This window comes from Mixophyes fleayi, chromosome 2 (assembly GCF_038048845.1).
Source record: "Mixophyes fleayi isolate aMixFle1 chromosome 2, aMixFle1.hap1, whole genome shotgun sequence".
NCBI classification, from domain to species: Eukaryota; Metazoa; Chordata; class Amphibia; order Anura; family Limnodynastidae; genus Mixophyes; species Mixophyes fleayi.
Genome location: NC_134403.1, coordinates 200,795,075 through 200,809,920, shown reverse-complemented (window position 1 = coordinate 200,809,920; position 14,846 = coordinate 200,795,075). Strand labels below are relative to the sequence as shown.

The 14,846-nt window shown below is 39.4% G+C and overlaps 6 non-coding genes across 6 annotated transcripts; all 6 read left to right on the top strand.

Annotated features, from left to right (window-relative positions):
- The first annotated feature begins 2,611 nt into the window (after positions 1–2,611).
- Positions 2,612–2,685, top strand: TRNAI-AAU (transfer RNA isoleucine (anticodon AAU)). The gene has a single exon. It is a non-coding gene; the product is annotated as a tRNA-Ile (tRNA).
- A 1,170-nt stretch (positions 2,686–3,855) lies between these two features.
- TRNAI-AAU (transfer RNA isoleucine (anticodon AAU)) lies at positions 3,856–3,929 on the top strand. Its single transcript has one exon. It is a non-coding gene; the product is annotated as a tRNA-Ile (tRNA).
- A 3,612-nt stretch (positions 3,930–7,541) lies between these two features.
- On the top strand, positions 7,542–7,615 carry TRNAI-AAU (transfer RNA isoleucine (anticodon AAU)). The gene has a single exon. It is a non-coding gene; the product is annotated as a tRNA-Ile (tRNA).
- Positions 7,616–8,785: 1,170 nt separating this feature from the next.
- On the top strand, positions 8,786–8,859 carry TRNAI-AAU (transfer RNA isoleucine (anticodon AAU)). Its single transcript has one exon. It is a non-coding gene; the product is annotated as a tRNA-Ile (tRNA).
- A 1,170-nt stretch (positions 8,860–10,029) lies between these two features.
- Positions 10,030–10,103, top strand: TRNAI-AAU (transfer RNA isoleucine (anticodon AAU)). Its single transcript has one exon. It is a non-coding gene; the product is annotated as a tRNA-Ile (tRNA).
- Positions 10,104–11,273: 1,170 nt separating this feature from the next.
- TRNAI-AAU (transfer RNA isoleucine (anticodon AAU)) lies at positions 11,274–11,347 on the top strand. The gene has a single exon. It is a non-coding gene; the product is annotated as a tRNA-Ile (tRNA).
- Positions 11,348–14,846: the final 3,499 nt, after the last annotated feature.

Below are 14,846 nucleotides of genomic sequence, written 5' to 3'. Positions count from 1 at the left end.
TTTGTCTGTTTACGCTCCAAAGATCCTTTTGAGATTTTCACTCACTGGAGAACATATCTTAGCGATCACCATGCTGTGTATGAAACCCTGCTCAGCAGAACATGTAGCCAATAGTAAAACATGGGCCGGTTATCTCAGCTGGTTAGAGCATGGTGCTAATAACGCCAAGGTCGCAGGTTCGATCCCCGTACGGGCCAAAAATTATAAGGTTATTCAGACTGTCTACTTCGTGGACACATTGTGAAAAACCATCAAAGAGTATAAATTAGAAGTCATGGCTGTATGTGTTTATATACACAGCACCATTACAGAAAAACCAGTGAAGCAGTTTGCTTGTTATAGATTTAACTAATGTTCATTCCAGTAATATCAAAGAAAAAGCAAAAGTTGCTTTTCACTTAACTGTTTAGGCATGAGAATTGGATTTAGTTGACTTATTCCTAGAGTTCAAGCAACCAGTCTCCTGAAAGTTTACCAGCTTTTATTAAAACATTTGTCCCTTCAAGCTGCAAAAGGAATGTGAGGATCTGCAAAGTCATGAGAGAAAATGTCAATGGAAATCTTTTCTCGAACTAAAATTCTTGACTTTTCCATCCTCATCCAGTGCAATTTCAGCCAAAAATAGGGGATGCTGATTGCGTCACTGCACATGAGCAATTTGCCAAATGATAACAGGTTGCATTAAAATGTTTCCTTTTCTAAGCCTGAAGAGAAATGTAAGGGTGCTCCAATGATTTTTACAAGTTTTGACAAACTTCAAGGATGCGGGATGAGAAATGAAGTTAGCTTGAAGCAATTCCTTAAAAACACAAGCATTAATCTAAAGATATTTAACCCTTCTTGATGACTGCTTAAGGATCCATTGCACATGAGTTTGGCAGATGATGATAAAGAGTTCCTCTCGTACTTTACCTCCATCTTCTCTCTTTGCTTTACTCGGTTGCAACGCTTTCAGGCAAACTTCCCATGCAGACTTAAAACTTCTTGTCTCAATCTTCTAAACTACAGCAGATCCACATATCAGCCTACATCTGGACAGGTGACCACACCATGGGATCCCAGGGCAGAGGGCAATGGGATTGCTGAAAGTCCAAAGACGTGATAGTAGAAATCGCTGAAAATGCTTTCATACAAAAAAAATCCCTGACATCAATTGGAGTAAACATAGTGAAGGCCAGTCCTCTTTAGCATAGGGACAGCATCCAGGGTTATATTCCCTGATGGTCAGTGTTGGATTTCTCGTTTTTGTCTGTTTACGCTCCAAAGATCCTTTTGAGATTTTCACTCACTGGAGAACATATCTTAGCGATCACCATGATGTGTATGAAACCCTGCTCAGCAGAACATGTAACCAATAGTAAAACATGGGCCGGTTAGCTCAGCTGGTTAGAGTGTGGTGCTAATAACGCCAATGTCGCGGGTTCGATCTCCGTACAGGCCAAAAATTTTAAGGTTATTCAGACTGTCTACTTCGTGGACACATTGTGAAAAACCGTCAAAGAGTATAAATTAGAAGTCATGGCTGTATGTGTTTATATACACAGCACCATTACAGAAAAACCAGTGAAGCAGTTTGCTTGTTATAGATTTAACTAATGTTCATTCCAGTAATATCAAAGAAAAAGCAAAAGTTGAGTTTCACTTAACTGTTTAGGCATGAGAATTGGATTTAGTTGACTTATTCCTAGAGTTCAAGTAACCAGTCTCCTGAAAGTTTACCAGCTTTTATTAAAACATTTGTCCCTCCAAACTGCAAAAGGAATGTGAGGATCTGCAAAGTCATGAGAGAAAATGTCAATGGAAATCTTTTCTCGAACTAAAATTCTTGACTTTTCCATCCTCATTCAGTGCAATTTCAGCCAAAAATAGGGGATGCAGATTGCGTCACTGCACATGAACAATTTGCCAAATGATAACAGGTTGCATTAAAATGTTTCCTTTTCTAAGCCTGAAGAGAAATGTAAGGGGGCTCCAATGATTTTTACAGGTTTTCACAAACTTCAAGGATGCGGGATGAGAAATGAAGTTAGCTTGAAGCAATTCCTTAAAAACACAAGCATTAATCTAAAGATATTTAACCCTTCTTGATCACTGCTTAAGGATCCATTGCACATGAGTTTGGCAGATGATGATAAAGAGTTCCTCTCGTACTTTACCTCCATCTTCTCTCTTTGCTTTACTCGGTTGCAACGCTTTCAGGCAAACTTCCCATGCAGACTTAAAACTTCTTGTCTCAATCTTCTAAACTACAGCAGATCCACATATCAGCCTACATCTGGACAGGTGACCACACCATGGGATCCCAGAGCAGAGGGCAATGGGATTGCTTAAAGTCCAAAGACGTGATAGTAGAAATCGCTGAAAATGCTTTCATACGAAAAAAATCCCTGACATCAATTGGAGTAAACATAGTGAAGGCCAGTCCTCTTTAGCATAGGGACAGCATCCAGGGTTATATTCCCTGATGGTCAGTGTTGGATTTCTCGTTTTTGTCTGTTTACGCTCCAAAGATCCTTTTGAGATTTTCACTCACTGGAGAACATATCTTAGCGATCACCATGATGTGTATGAAACCCTGCTCAGCAGAACATGTAACCAATAGTAAAACATGGGCCGGTTAGCTCAGCTGGTTAGAGCGTGGTGCTAATAACACCAAGGTCACGGGTTCGATCCCCGTACGGGCCAAACATTTTAAGGTTATTCAGACTGTCTACTTCAAGGACACATTGTGAAAAACCGTCAAAGAGTATAAATTAGAAGTCATGGCTGTATGTGTTTATATACACAGCACCATTACAGAAAAACCAGTGAAGCAGTTTGCTTGTTATAGATTTAATTAATGTTCATTCCAGTAATATCAAAGAAAAAGCAAAAGTTGCGTTTCATTTAACTGTTTAGGCATGAGAATTGGATTTAGTTGACTTATTCCTAGAGTTCAAGTAGCCAGTCTCCTGAAAGTTTACCAGCTTTTATTAAAACATTTGTCCCTTCAAGCTGCAAAAGGAATGTGAGGATCTGCAAAGTCATGAGAGAAAATGTCAATGGAAATCTTTTCTCGAACTAAAATTATTGACTTTTCCATCCTCATCCAGTGCAATTTCAGCCAAAAATAGGGGATGCAGATTGCGTCACTGCACATGAACAATTTGCCAAATGATAACAGGTTGCATTAAAATGTTTCCTTTTCTAAGCCTGAAGAGAAATGTAAGGGTGCTCCAATGATTTTTACAGGTTTTCACAAACTTCAAGGATGCGGGATGAGAAATGAAGTTAGCTTGAAGCAATTCCTTAAAAACACAAGCATTAATCTAAATATATTTAACCCTTCTTGATCACTGCTTAAGGATCCATTGCACATGAGTTTGGCAGATGATGATAAAGAGTTCCTCTCGTACTTTACCTCCATCTTCTCTCTTTGCTTTACTCGGTTGCAACGCTTTCAGGCAAACTTCCCATGCAGACTTAAAACTTCTTGTCTCAATCTTCTAAACTACAGCAGATCCACATATCAGCCTACATCTGGACAGGTGACCACACCATGGGATCCCGGAGCAGAAGGCAATGGGATTGCTGAAAGTCCAAAGACGTGATAGTAGAAATCGCTGAAAATGCTTTCTCACAATAAAAATCCCTGACATCAATTGGAGTAAACATAGAGAAGGCCAGTCCTCTTTAGCATAGGGACTGCATCCAGGATTATATTCCCTGATGGTCAGTGTTGGATTTCTCGTTTTTGTCTGTTTTCGCTCCAAAGATCCTTTTGAGATTTTCACTCACTGGAGAACGTAACTTAGCGATCACCATGATGTCTATGAAACCCTGCTCAGGAGAACATGTAACCAATAGTAAAACATGGGCCGGTTAGCTCAGCTGGTTAGAGCATGGTGCTAATAACGCCAAGGTCGCGGGTTCGATCCCCGTAAGGGCCAAAAATTTTAAGGTTATTCAGACTGTCTACTTCAAGGACACATTGTGAAAAACCGTCAAAGAGTATAAATTAGAAGTCATGGCTGTATGTGTTTATATACACAGCACCATTACAGAAAAACCAGTGAAGCAGTTTGCTTGTTATAGATTTAACTAATGTTCATTCCAGTAATATCAAAGAAAAAGCAAAAGTTGCGTTTCATTTAACTGTTTAGGCATGAGAATTGGATTTAGTTGACTTATTCCTAGAGTTCAAGTAGCCAGTCTCCTGAAAGTTTACCAGTTTTTATTAAAACATTTGTCCCTTCAAGCTGCAAAAGGAATGTGAGGATCTGCAAAGTCATGAGAGAAAATGTCAATGGAAATCTTTTCTCGAACTAAAATTATTGACTTTTCCATCCTCATCCAGTGCAATTTCAGCCAAAAATAGGGGATGCAGATTGCGTCACTGCACATGAACAATTTGCCAAATGATAACAGGTTGCATTAAAATGTTTCCTTTTCTAAGCCTGAAGAGAAATGTAAGGGTGCTCCAATGATTTTTACAAGTTTTGACAAACTTCAAGGATGCGGGATGAGAAATGAAGTTAGCTTGAAGCAATTCCTTAAAAACACAAGCATTAATCTAAAGATATTTAACCCTTCTTGATCACTGCTTAAGGATCCATTGCACATGAGTTTGGCAGATGATGATAAAGAGTTCCTCTCGTACTTTACCTCCATCTTCTCTCTTTGCTTTACTCGGTTGCAACGCTTTCAGGCAAACTTCCCATGCAGACTTAAAACTTCTTGTCTCAATCTTCTAAACTACAGCAGATCCACATATCAGCCTACATCTGGACAGGTGACCACACCATGGGATCCCGGAGCAGAGGGCAATGGGATTTCTGAAAGTCCAAAGACATGATAGTAGAAATCGCTGAAAATGCTTTCTCACAATAAAAATCCCTGACATCAAATGGAGTAAACATAGTGAAGGCCAGTCCTCTTTAGCATAGGGACAGCATCCAGGGTTATATTCCCTGATGGTCAGTGTTGGATTTCTCGTTTTTGTCTGTTTACGCTCCAAAGATCCTTTTGAGATTTTCACTCACTGGAGAACATATCTTAGCGATCACCATGATGTGTATGAAACCCTGCTCAGGAGAACATGTAACCAATAGTAAAACATGGGCCAGTTAGCTCAGCTGGTTAGAGCATGGTTCTAATAACGCCAAGGTTGTGGGTTCAATCCCCGTACGGGCCAAATATTTTAAGGTTATTCAGACTGTCTACTTCGTGGACACATTGTGAAAAACCGTCAAAGAGTATAAATTAGAAGTCATGGCTGTATGTGTTTATATACACAGCACCATTACAGAAAAACCAGTGAAGCAGTTTGCTTGTTATAGATTTAACTAATGTTCATTCCAGTAATATCAAAGAAAAAGCAAAAGTTGCATTTCACTTAACTGTTTAGGCATGAGAATTGGATTTAGTTGACTTATTCCTAGAGTTCAAGTAACCAGTCTCCTGAAAGTTTACCAGCTTTTATTAAAACATTTGTCCCTTCAAGCTGCAAAAGGAATGTGAGGATCTGCAAAGTCATGAGAGAAAATGTCAATGGAAATCTTTTCTCGAACTAAAATTCTTGACTTTTCCATCCTTATCCAGTGCAATTTCAGCCAAAAATAGGGGATGCAGATTGCGTCACTGCACATGAACAATTAGCCAAATGATAACAGGTTGCATTAAAATGTTTCCTTTTCTAAGCCTGAAGAGAAATGTAAGGGTGCTCCAATGATTTTTACAAGTTTTGACAAACTTCAAGGATGCGGGATGAGAAATGAAGTTAGCTTGAAGCAATTCCTTAAAAACACAAGCATTAATCTAAAGATATTTAACCCTTCTTGATGACTGCTTAAGGATCCAGTGCACATGAGTTTGGCAGATGATAATAAAGAGTTCCTCTCGTACTTTACCTCCATCTTCTCTCTTTCAGGCAAACTTCCCATGCAGACTTAAAACTTCTTGTCTCAATCTTCTAAACTACAGCAGATCCACATATCAGCCTACATCTGGACAGGTGACCACACCATGGGATCCCGGAGCAGAGGGCAATGGGATTGCTGAAAGTCCAAAGACGTGATAGTAGAAATCGCTGAAAATGCTTTCTCACAATAAAAATCCCTTACATCAAATGGAGTAAACATAGTGAAGGCCAGTCCTCTTTAGCATAGGGACAGCATCCAGGGTTATATTCCCTGATGGTCAGTGTTGGATTTCTCGTTTTTGTCTGTTTACGCTCCAAAGATCCTTTTGAGATTTTCACTCACTGGAGAACATATCTTAGCGATCACCATGATGTGTATGAAACCCTGCTCAGCAGAACATGTAACCAATAGTAAAACATGGGCCGGTTAGCTCAGCTGGTTAGAGCGTGGTGCTAATAACGCCAATGTCGCGGGTTCCATCTCCGTACAGGCCAAAAATTTTAAGGTTATTCAGACTGTCTACTTCGTGGACACATTGTGAAAAACCGTCAAAGAGTATAAATTAGAAGTCATGGCTGTATGTGTTTATATACACAGCACCATTACAGAAAAACCAGTGAAGCAGTTTGCTTGTTATAGATTTAACTAATGTTCATTCCAGTAATATCAAAGAAAAAGCAAAAGTTGCATTTCACTTAACTGTTTAGGCATGAGAATTGGATTTAGTTGACTTATTCCTAGAGTTCAAGTAACCAGTCTCCTGAAAGTTTACCAGCTTTTATTAAAACATGTGTCCCTTCAAGCTGCAAAAGGAATGTGAGGATCTGCAAAGTCATGAGAGAAAATGTCAATGGAAATCTTTTCTCGAACTAAAATTCTTGACTTTTCCATCCTCATCCAGTGCAATTTCAGCCAAAAATAGGGGATGCAGATTGCGTCACTGCACATGAACAATTTGCCAAATGATAACAGGTTGCATTAAAATGTTTCCTTTTCTAAGCCTGAAGAGAAATGTAAGGGTGCTCCAATGATTTTTACAAGTTTTGACAAACTTCAAGGATGCGGGATGAGAAATGAAGTTAGCTTGAAGCAATTCCTTAAAAACACAAGCATTAATCTAAAGATATTTAACCCTTCTTGATGACTGCTTAAGGATCCAGTGCACATGAGTTTGGCAGATGATAATAAAGAGTTCCTCTCGTACTTTACCTCCATCTTCTCTCTTTCAGACAAACTTCCCATGCAGACTTAAAACTTCTTGTCTCAATCTTCTAAACTACAGCAGATCCACATATCAGCCTACATCTGGACAGGTGACCACACCATGGGATCCCGGAGCAGAGGGCAATGGGATTGCTGAAAGTCCAAAGACATGATAGTAGAAATCGCTGAAAATGCTTTCTCACAATAAAAATCCCTGACATCAAATGGAGTAAACATAGTGAAGGCCATTCCTCTTTAGCATAGGGACAGCATCCAGGGTTATATTCCCTGATGGTCAGTGTTGGATTTCTCGTTTTTGTCTGTTTACGCTCCAAAGATCCTTTTGAGATTTTCACTCACTGGAGAACATATCTTAGCGATCACCATGATGTGTATGAAACCCTGCTCAGCAGAACATGTAACCAATCGTAAAACATGGGCCGGTTAGCTCAGCTGGTTAGAGCGTGGTGCTAATAACGCCAAGGTCGCGGGTTCGATCCCCGTATGGGCCAAACATTCTAAGGTTATTCAGACTGTCTACTTCATGGACACATTGTGAAAAACCGTCAAAGAGTATAAATTAGAAGTCATGGCTGTATGTGTTTATATACACAGCACCATTACAGAAAAACCAGTGAAGCAGTTTGCTTGTTATAGATTTAACTAATGTTCATTCCAGTAATATCAAAGAAAAAGCAAAAGTTGCGTTTCACTTAACTGTTTAGGCATGAGAATTGGATTTAGTTGACTTATTCCTAGAGTTCAAGTAGCCAGTCTCCTGAAAGTTTACTAGCTTTTATTAAAACATTTCACCCTTCAAGCTGGAAAAGGAATGTGAGGATCTGCAAAGTCATGAGAGAAAATGTCAATAGAAATCTTTTCTCGAACTAAAATTCCTGACTTTTCCATCCTCACCCAGTGCAATTTCAGCAAAAAATAGGGGATGCAGATTGCGTCACTGCACATGAACAATTTGCCAAATGATAACAGGTTGCATTAAAATGTTTCCTTTTCTAAGCCTGAAGAGAAATGTAAGGGTGCTCCAATGATTTTTACAAGTTTTGACAAACTTCAAGGATGCGGGATGAGAAATGAAATTAGCTTGAAGCAATTCCTTAAAAACACAAGCATTAATCTAAAGATATTTAACCCTTCTTAATGACTGCTTAAGGATCCAGTGCACATGAGTTTGGCAGATGATGATAAAGAGTTCCTCTCGTACTTTACCTCCATCTTCTCTCTTTGCTTTATTCGGTTGCAACGCTTTCAGGCAAACTTCCCATGCAGACTTAAAACTTCTTGTCTCAATCTTCTAAACTACAGCAGATCCACATATCAGCCTACATCTGGACAGGTGACCACACCATGGGATCCCGGAGCAGAGGGCAATGGGATTGCTGAAAGTCCAAAGACGTGATAGTAGAAATCGCTGAAAATGCTTTCTCACAATAAAAATCCCTGAAATCAATTGGAGTAAACATAGTGAATGCCATTCCTCTTTAGCATAGGGACAGCATCCAGGTTTATATTCCCTGATGGTCAATGTTGGATTTCTCGTTTTTGTCTGTTTACGCTCCAAAGATCCTTTTCAGATTTTCACTCACTGGAGAACGTATCTTAGCGATCACCATGATGTGTATGAAACCCTGCTCAGCAGAACATGTAACCAATAGTAAAACATGGGCCGGTTAGCTCAGCTGGTTAGAGCGTGGTGCTAATAACGCCAAGGTCACGGGTTCGATCTCCGTACAGGCCAAAAATTTTAAGGTTATTCAGACTGTCTACTTCGTGGACACATTGTGAAAAACCGTCAAAGAGTATAAATTAGAAGTCATGGCTGTATGTGTTTATATACACAGCACCATTACAGAAAAACCAGTGAAGCAGTTTGCTTGTTATAGATTTAACTAATGTTCATTCCAGTAATATCAAAGAAAAAGCAAAAGTTGCGTTTCACTTAACTGTTTAGGCATGAGAATTGGATTTAGTTGACTTATTCCTAAAGTTCAAGTAACCAGTCTCCTGAAAGTTTACCAGCTTTTATTAAAACATTTGTCCCTTCAAGCTGCAAAAGGAATGTGAGGATCTGCAAAGTCATGAGAGAAAATGTCAATGGAAATCTTTTCTCGAACTAAAATTCTTGACTTTTCCATCCTCATCCAGTGCAATTTCAGCCAAAAATAGGGGATGCAGATTGCATCACTGCACATGAACAATTTGCCAAATGATAACAGGTTGCATTAAAATGTTTCCTTTTCTAAGCCTGAAGAGAAATGTAAGGGTGCTCCAATGATTTTTACAAGTTTTGACAAACTTCAAGGATGCGGGATGAGAAATGAAGTTAGCTTGAAGCAATTCCTTAAAAACACAAGCATTAATCTAAAGATATTTAACCCTTCTTGATGACTGCTTAAGGATCCAGTGCACATGAGTTTGGCAGATGATGATAAAGAGTTCCTCTCGTACTTTACCTCCATCTTCTCTCTTTGCTTTACTCGGTTGCAACGCTTTCAGGCAAACTTCCCATGCAGACTTAAAACTTCTTGTCTCAATCTTCTAAACTACAGCAGATCCACATATCAGCCTACATCTGGACAGATGACCACACCATGGGATCCCGGAGCAGAGGGCAATGGGATTGCTGAAAGTCCAAAGACGTGATAGTAGAAATCGCTGAAAATGCTTTCTCACAATAAAAATCCCTGACATCAATTGGAGTAAACATAGTGAAGGCCAGTCCTCTTTAGCATAGGGACAGCATCCAGGGTTATATTCCCTGATGGTCAGTGTTGGATTTCTCGTTTTTGTCTGTTTACGCTCCAAAGATCCTTTTGAGATTTTCATTCACTGGAGAACATGTCTTAGCGATCACCATGATGTGTATGAAACCCTGCTCAGCAGAACATGTAACCAATAGTAAAACATGGGTCGGTTAGCTCAGCTGGTTAGAGCGTGGTGCTAATAACGCCAAGGTCGCGGGTTCGATCCCCGTACTGGCCAAAAATTTTAAGATTATTAAGACTGTCTACTTCGTGGACACATTGTGAAAAACCGTCAAAGAGTATAAATTAGAAGTCATGGCTGTATGTGTTTATATACACAGCACCATTACAGAAAAACCAGTGAAGCAGTTTGCTTGTTATAGATTTAACTAATGTTCATTCCAGTAATATCAAAGAAAAAGCAAAAGTTGCGTTTCACTTAACTGTTTAAGCATGAGAATTGGATTTAGTTGACTTATTCCTAGAGTTCAAGTAGCCAGTCTCCTAAAAGTTTACCAGCTTTTATTTAAACATTTGTCCCTTCAAGCTGGAAAAGGAATGTGAGGATCTGCAAAGTCATGAGAGAAAATGTCAATGGAAATCTTTTCTCAAGCTAAAATTCTTGACTTTTCCATCCTCATCCAGTGCAATTTCAGCCAAAAATAGGGGATGCAGATTGCGTCACTGCACATGAACAATTTGCCAAATGATAACAGGTTGCATTAAAATGTTTCCTTTTCTAAGCCTGAAGAGAAATGTAAGGGTGCTCCAATGATTTTTACAAGTTTTGACAAACTTCAAGGATGCGGGATGAGAAATGAAGTTAGCTTGAAGCAATTCCTTAAAAACACAAGCATTAATCTAAAGATATTTAACCCTTCTTGATGACTGCTTAAGGATCCAGTGCACATGAGTTTGGCAGATGATGATAAAGAGTTCCTCTCGTACTTTACCTCCATCTTCTCTCTTTGCTTTACTCGGTTGCAACGCTTTCAGGCAAACTTCCCATGCAGACTTAAAACTTCTTGTCTCAATCTTCTAAACTACAGAAGATCCACATATCAGCCTACATCTGGACAGGTGACCACACCATGGGATCCCGGAGCAGAGGGCAATAGGATTGCTGAAAGTCCAAAGACGTGATAGTAGAAATCGCTGAAAATGCTTTCTCACAATAAAAATCCCTGACATCAATTGGAGTAAACATAGTGAAGGCCAGTCCTCTTTAGCATAGGGACAGCATCCAGGGTTATATTCCCTGATGGTCAGTGTTGGATTTCTCGTTTTTGTCTGTTTACGCTCCAAAGATCCTTTTGAGATTTTCACTCACTGGAGAACATGTCTTAGCGATCACCATGATGTGTATGAAACCCTGCTCAGCAGAACATGTGACCAATAGTAAAACATGGGTCGGTTAGCTCAGCTGGTTAGAGCGTGGTGCTAATAACGCCAAGGTCGCGGGTTCGATCCCCGTACTGGCCAAAAATTTTAAGATTATTCAGACTGTCTACTTCGTGGACACATTGTGAAAAACCGTCAAAGAGTATAAATTAGAAGTCATGGCTGTATGTGTTTATATACACAGCACCATTACAGAAAAACCAGTGAAGCAGTTTGCTTGTTATAGATTTAACTAATGTTCATTCCAGTAATATCAAAGAAAAAGCAAAAGTTGCGTTTCACTTAACTGTTTAGGCATGAGAATTGGATTTAGTTGACTTATTCGTAGAGTTCAAGTAGCCAGTCTCCTAAAAGTTTACCAGCTTTTATTAAAACATTTGTCCCTTCAAGCTGGAAAAGGAATGTGAGGATCTGCAAAGTCATGAGAGAAAATGTCAATGGAAATCTTTTCTCGAACTAAAATTCTTGTTTTTTCCATCCTCATCCAGTGCAATTTCAGCCAAAAATAGGGGATGCAGATTGCGTCACTGCACATGAACAATTTGCCAAATGATAACAGGTTGCATTAAAATGTTTCCTTTTCTAAGCCTGAAGAGAAATGTAAGGGTGCTCCGATGATTTTTACAAGTTTTGACAAACTTCAAGGATGCGGGATGAGAAATGAAGTTAGCTTGAAGCAAATCCTTAAAAACACAAGCATTAATCTAAAGATATTTAACCCTTCTTGATGACTGCTTAAGGATCCAGTGCACATGAGTTTGGCAGATGATGATAAAGAGTTCCTCTCGTACTTTACCTCCATCTTCTCTCTTTGCTTTACTCGGTTGCAACGCTTTCAGGCAAACTTCCCATGCAGACTTAAAATTTCTTGTCTCAATCTTCTAAACTACAGCAGATCCACATATCAGCCTACATCTGGACAGGTGACCACACCATGGGATCCCGGAGCAGAGGGCAATGGGATTGCTGAAAGTCCAAAGACATGATAGTAGAAATCGCTGAAAATGCTTTCTCACAATAAAAATCCCTGACATCAATTGGAGTAAACATAGTGAAGGCCAGTCCTCTTTAGCATAGGGACAGCATCCAGGGTTATATTCCCTGATGGTCAGTGTTGGATTTCTCGTTGGATTTAGTTGACTTATTCCTAGAGTTCAAGTAACCAGTCTCCTGAAAGGTTACCAGCTTTTACTAAAACATTTGTCCCTTCAAGCTGCAAAAGGAATGTAATGATCTGCAAAGTCATGAGAGAAAATGTCAATGGAAATCTTTTCTCGAACTAAAATTCTTGACTTTTCCATCCTCATCCAGTGCAATTTCAGCCAAAAATATGGGATGCAGATTGCGTCACTGCACATGAACAATTTGCCAAATGATAACAGGTTGCATTAAAATGTTTCCTTTTCTAAGCCTGAAGAGAAATGTAAGGGTGCTCCAATGATTTTTACAAGTTTTGACAAACTTCAAGGATGCGGGATGAGAAATGAAGTTAGCTTGAAGCAATTCCTTAAAAACACAAGCATTAATCTAAAGATATTTAACCCTTCTTGATGACTGCTTAAGGATCCAGTGCACATGAGTTTGGCAGATGATGATAAAGAGTTCCTCTCGTACTTTACCTCCATCTTCTCTCTTTGCTTTACTCGGTTGCAACGCTTTCAGGCAAACTTCCCATGCAGACTTAAAACTTCTTGTCTCAATCTTCTAAACTACAGCAGATCCACATATCAGCCTACATCTGGACAGATGACCACACCATGGGATCCCGGAGCAGAGGGCAATGGGATTGCTGAAAGTCCAAAGACGTGATAGTAGAAATCGCTGAAAATGCTTTCTCACAATAAAAATCCCTGACATCAATTGGAGTAAACATAGTGAAGGCCAGTCCTCTTTAGCATAGGGACAGCATCCAGGGTTATATTCCCTGATGGTCAGTGTTGGATTTCTCGTTTTTGTCTGTTCACGCTCCAAAGATCCTTTTGAGATTTTCACTCACTGGAGAACATATCTTAGCTATCACCATGATGTGTATGAAACCCTGCTCTGCAGAACATGTAACCAATAGTAAAACATGGGCAGGTTAGATCAGCTGGTTAGAGCATGGTGCTAATAACACCAAGGTCGTGGGTTCGATCCCCGTACGAGCCAAACATTTTAAGGTTATTCAGATTGTCTACTTCGTGGACACATTGTGAAAAACCGTCAAAGAATATAAATTAGAATTCATGGCTGTATGTGTTTATATACACAGCACCATTACAGAAAAACCAGTGAAGCAGTTTGCTTGTTATAGATTTAACTAATGTTCATTCCAGTAATATCAAAGAAAAAGCAAAAGTTGCGTTTCACTTAACTGTTTAGGCATGAGAATTGGATTTAGTTGACTTATTCCTAGAGTTCAAGTAGCCAGTCTCCTGAAAGTTTACCAGCTTTTATTAAAACATTTGTCCCTTCAAGCTGCAAAAGGAATGTGAGGATCTGCAAAGTCATGAGAGAAAATGTCAATGGAAATCTTTTCTCGAACTAAAATTATTGACTTTTCCATCCTCATCCAGTGCAATTTCAGCCAAAAATAGGGGATGCAGATTGCGTCACTGCACATGAACAATTTGCCAAATGATAACAGGTTGCATTAAAATGTTTCCTTTTCTAAGCCTGAAGAGAAATGTAAGGGTGCTCCAATGATTTTTACAAGTTTTGACAAACTTCAAGGATGCGGGATGAGAAATGAATTTAGCTTGAAGCAATTCCTTAAAAACACAAGCATTAATCTAAAGATATTTAACCCTTCTTGATGACTGCTTAAGGATCCAGTGCACATGAGTTTGGCAGATGATGATAAAGAGTTCCTCTCGTACTTTACCTCCATCTTCTCTCTTTGCTTTACTCGGTTGCAACGCTTTCAGGCAAACTTCCCATGCAGACTTAAAATTTCTTGTCTCAATCTTCTAAACTACAGCAGATCCACATATCAGCCTACATCTGGACAGGTGACCACACCATGGGATCCCGGAGCAGAGGGCAATGGGATTGCTGAAAGTCCAAAGACGTGATAGTAGAAATCGCTGAAAATGCTTTCTCACAATAAAAATCCCTGACATCAAATGGAGTAAACATAGTGAAGGCCAGTCCTCTTTAGCATAGGGACAGCATCCAGGGTTATATTCCCTGATGGTCAGTGTTGGATTTCTCGTTTTTGTCTGTTTACGCTCCAAAGATCCTTTTGAGATTTTCACTCACTGGAGAACATATCTTAGCGATCACCATGCTGTGTATGAAACCCTGCTCAGCAGAACATGTAGCCAATAGTAAAACATGGGCCGGTTAGCTCAGCTGGTTAGAGCGTGGTGCTAATAACGCCAATGTTGCGGGTTCTATCTCCGTTCGGGCCAAAAATTTTAAGGTTATTCAGACTGTCTACTTCGTGGACACATTGTGAAAAACCGTCAAAGAGTATAAATTAGAAGTCATGGCTGTATGTGTTTATATACACAGCACCATTACAGAAAAACCAGTGAAGCAGTTTGCTTGTTATAGATTTAACTAATGTTCATTCCAGTAATATCAAAGAAAAAGCAAA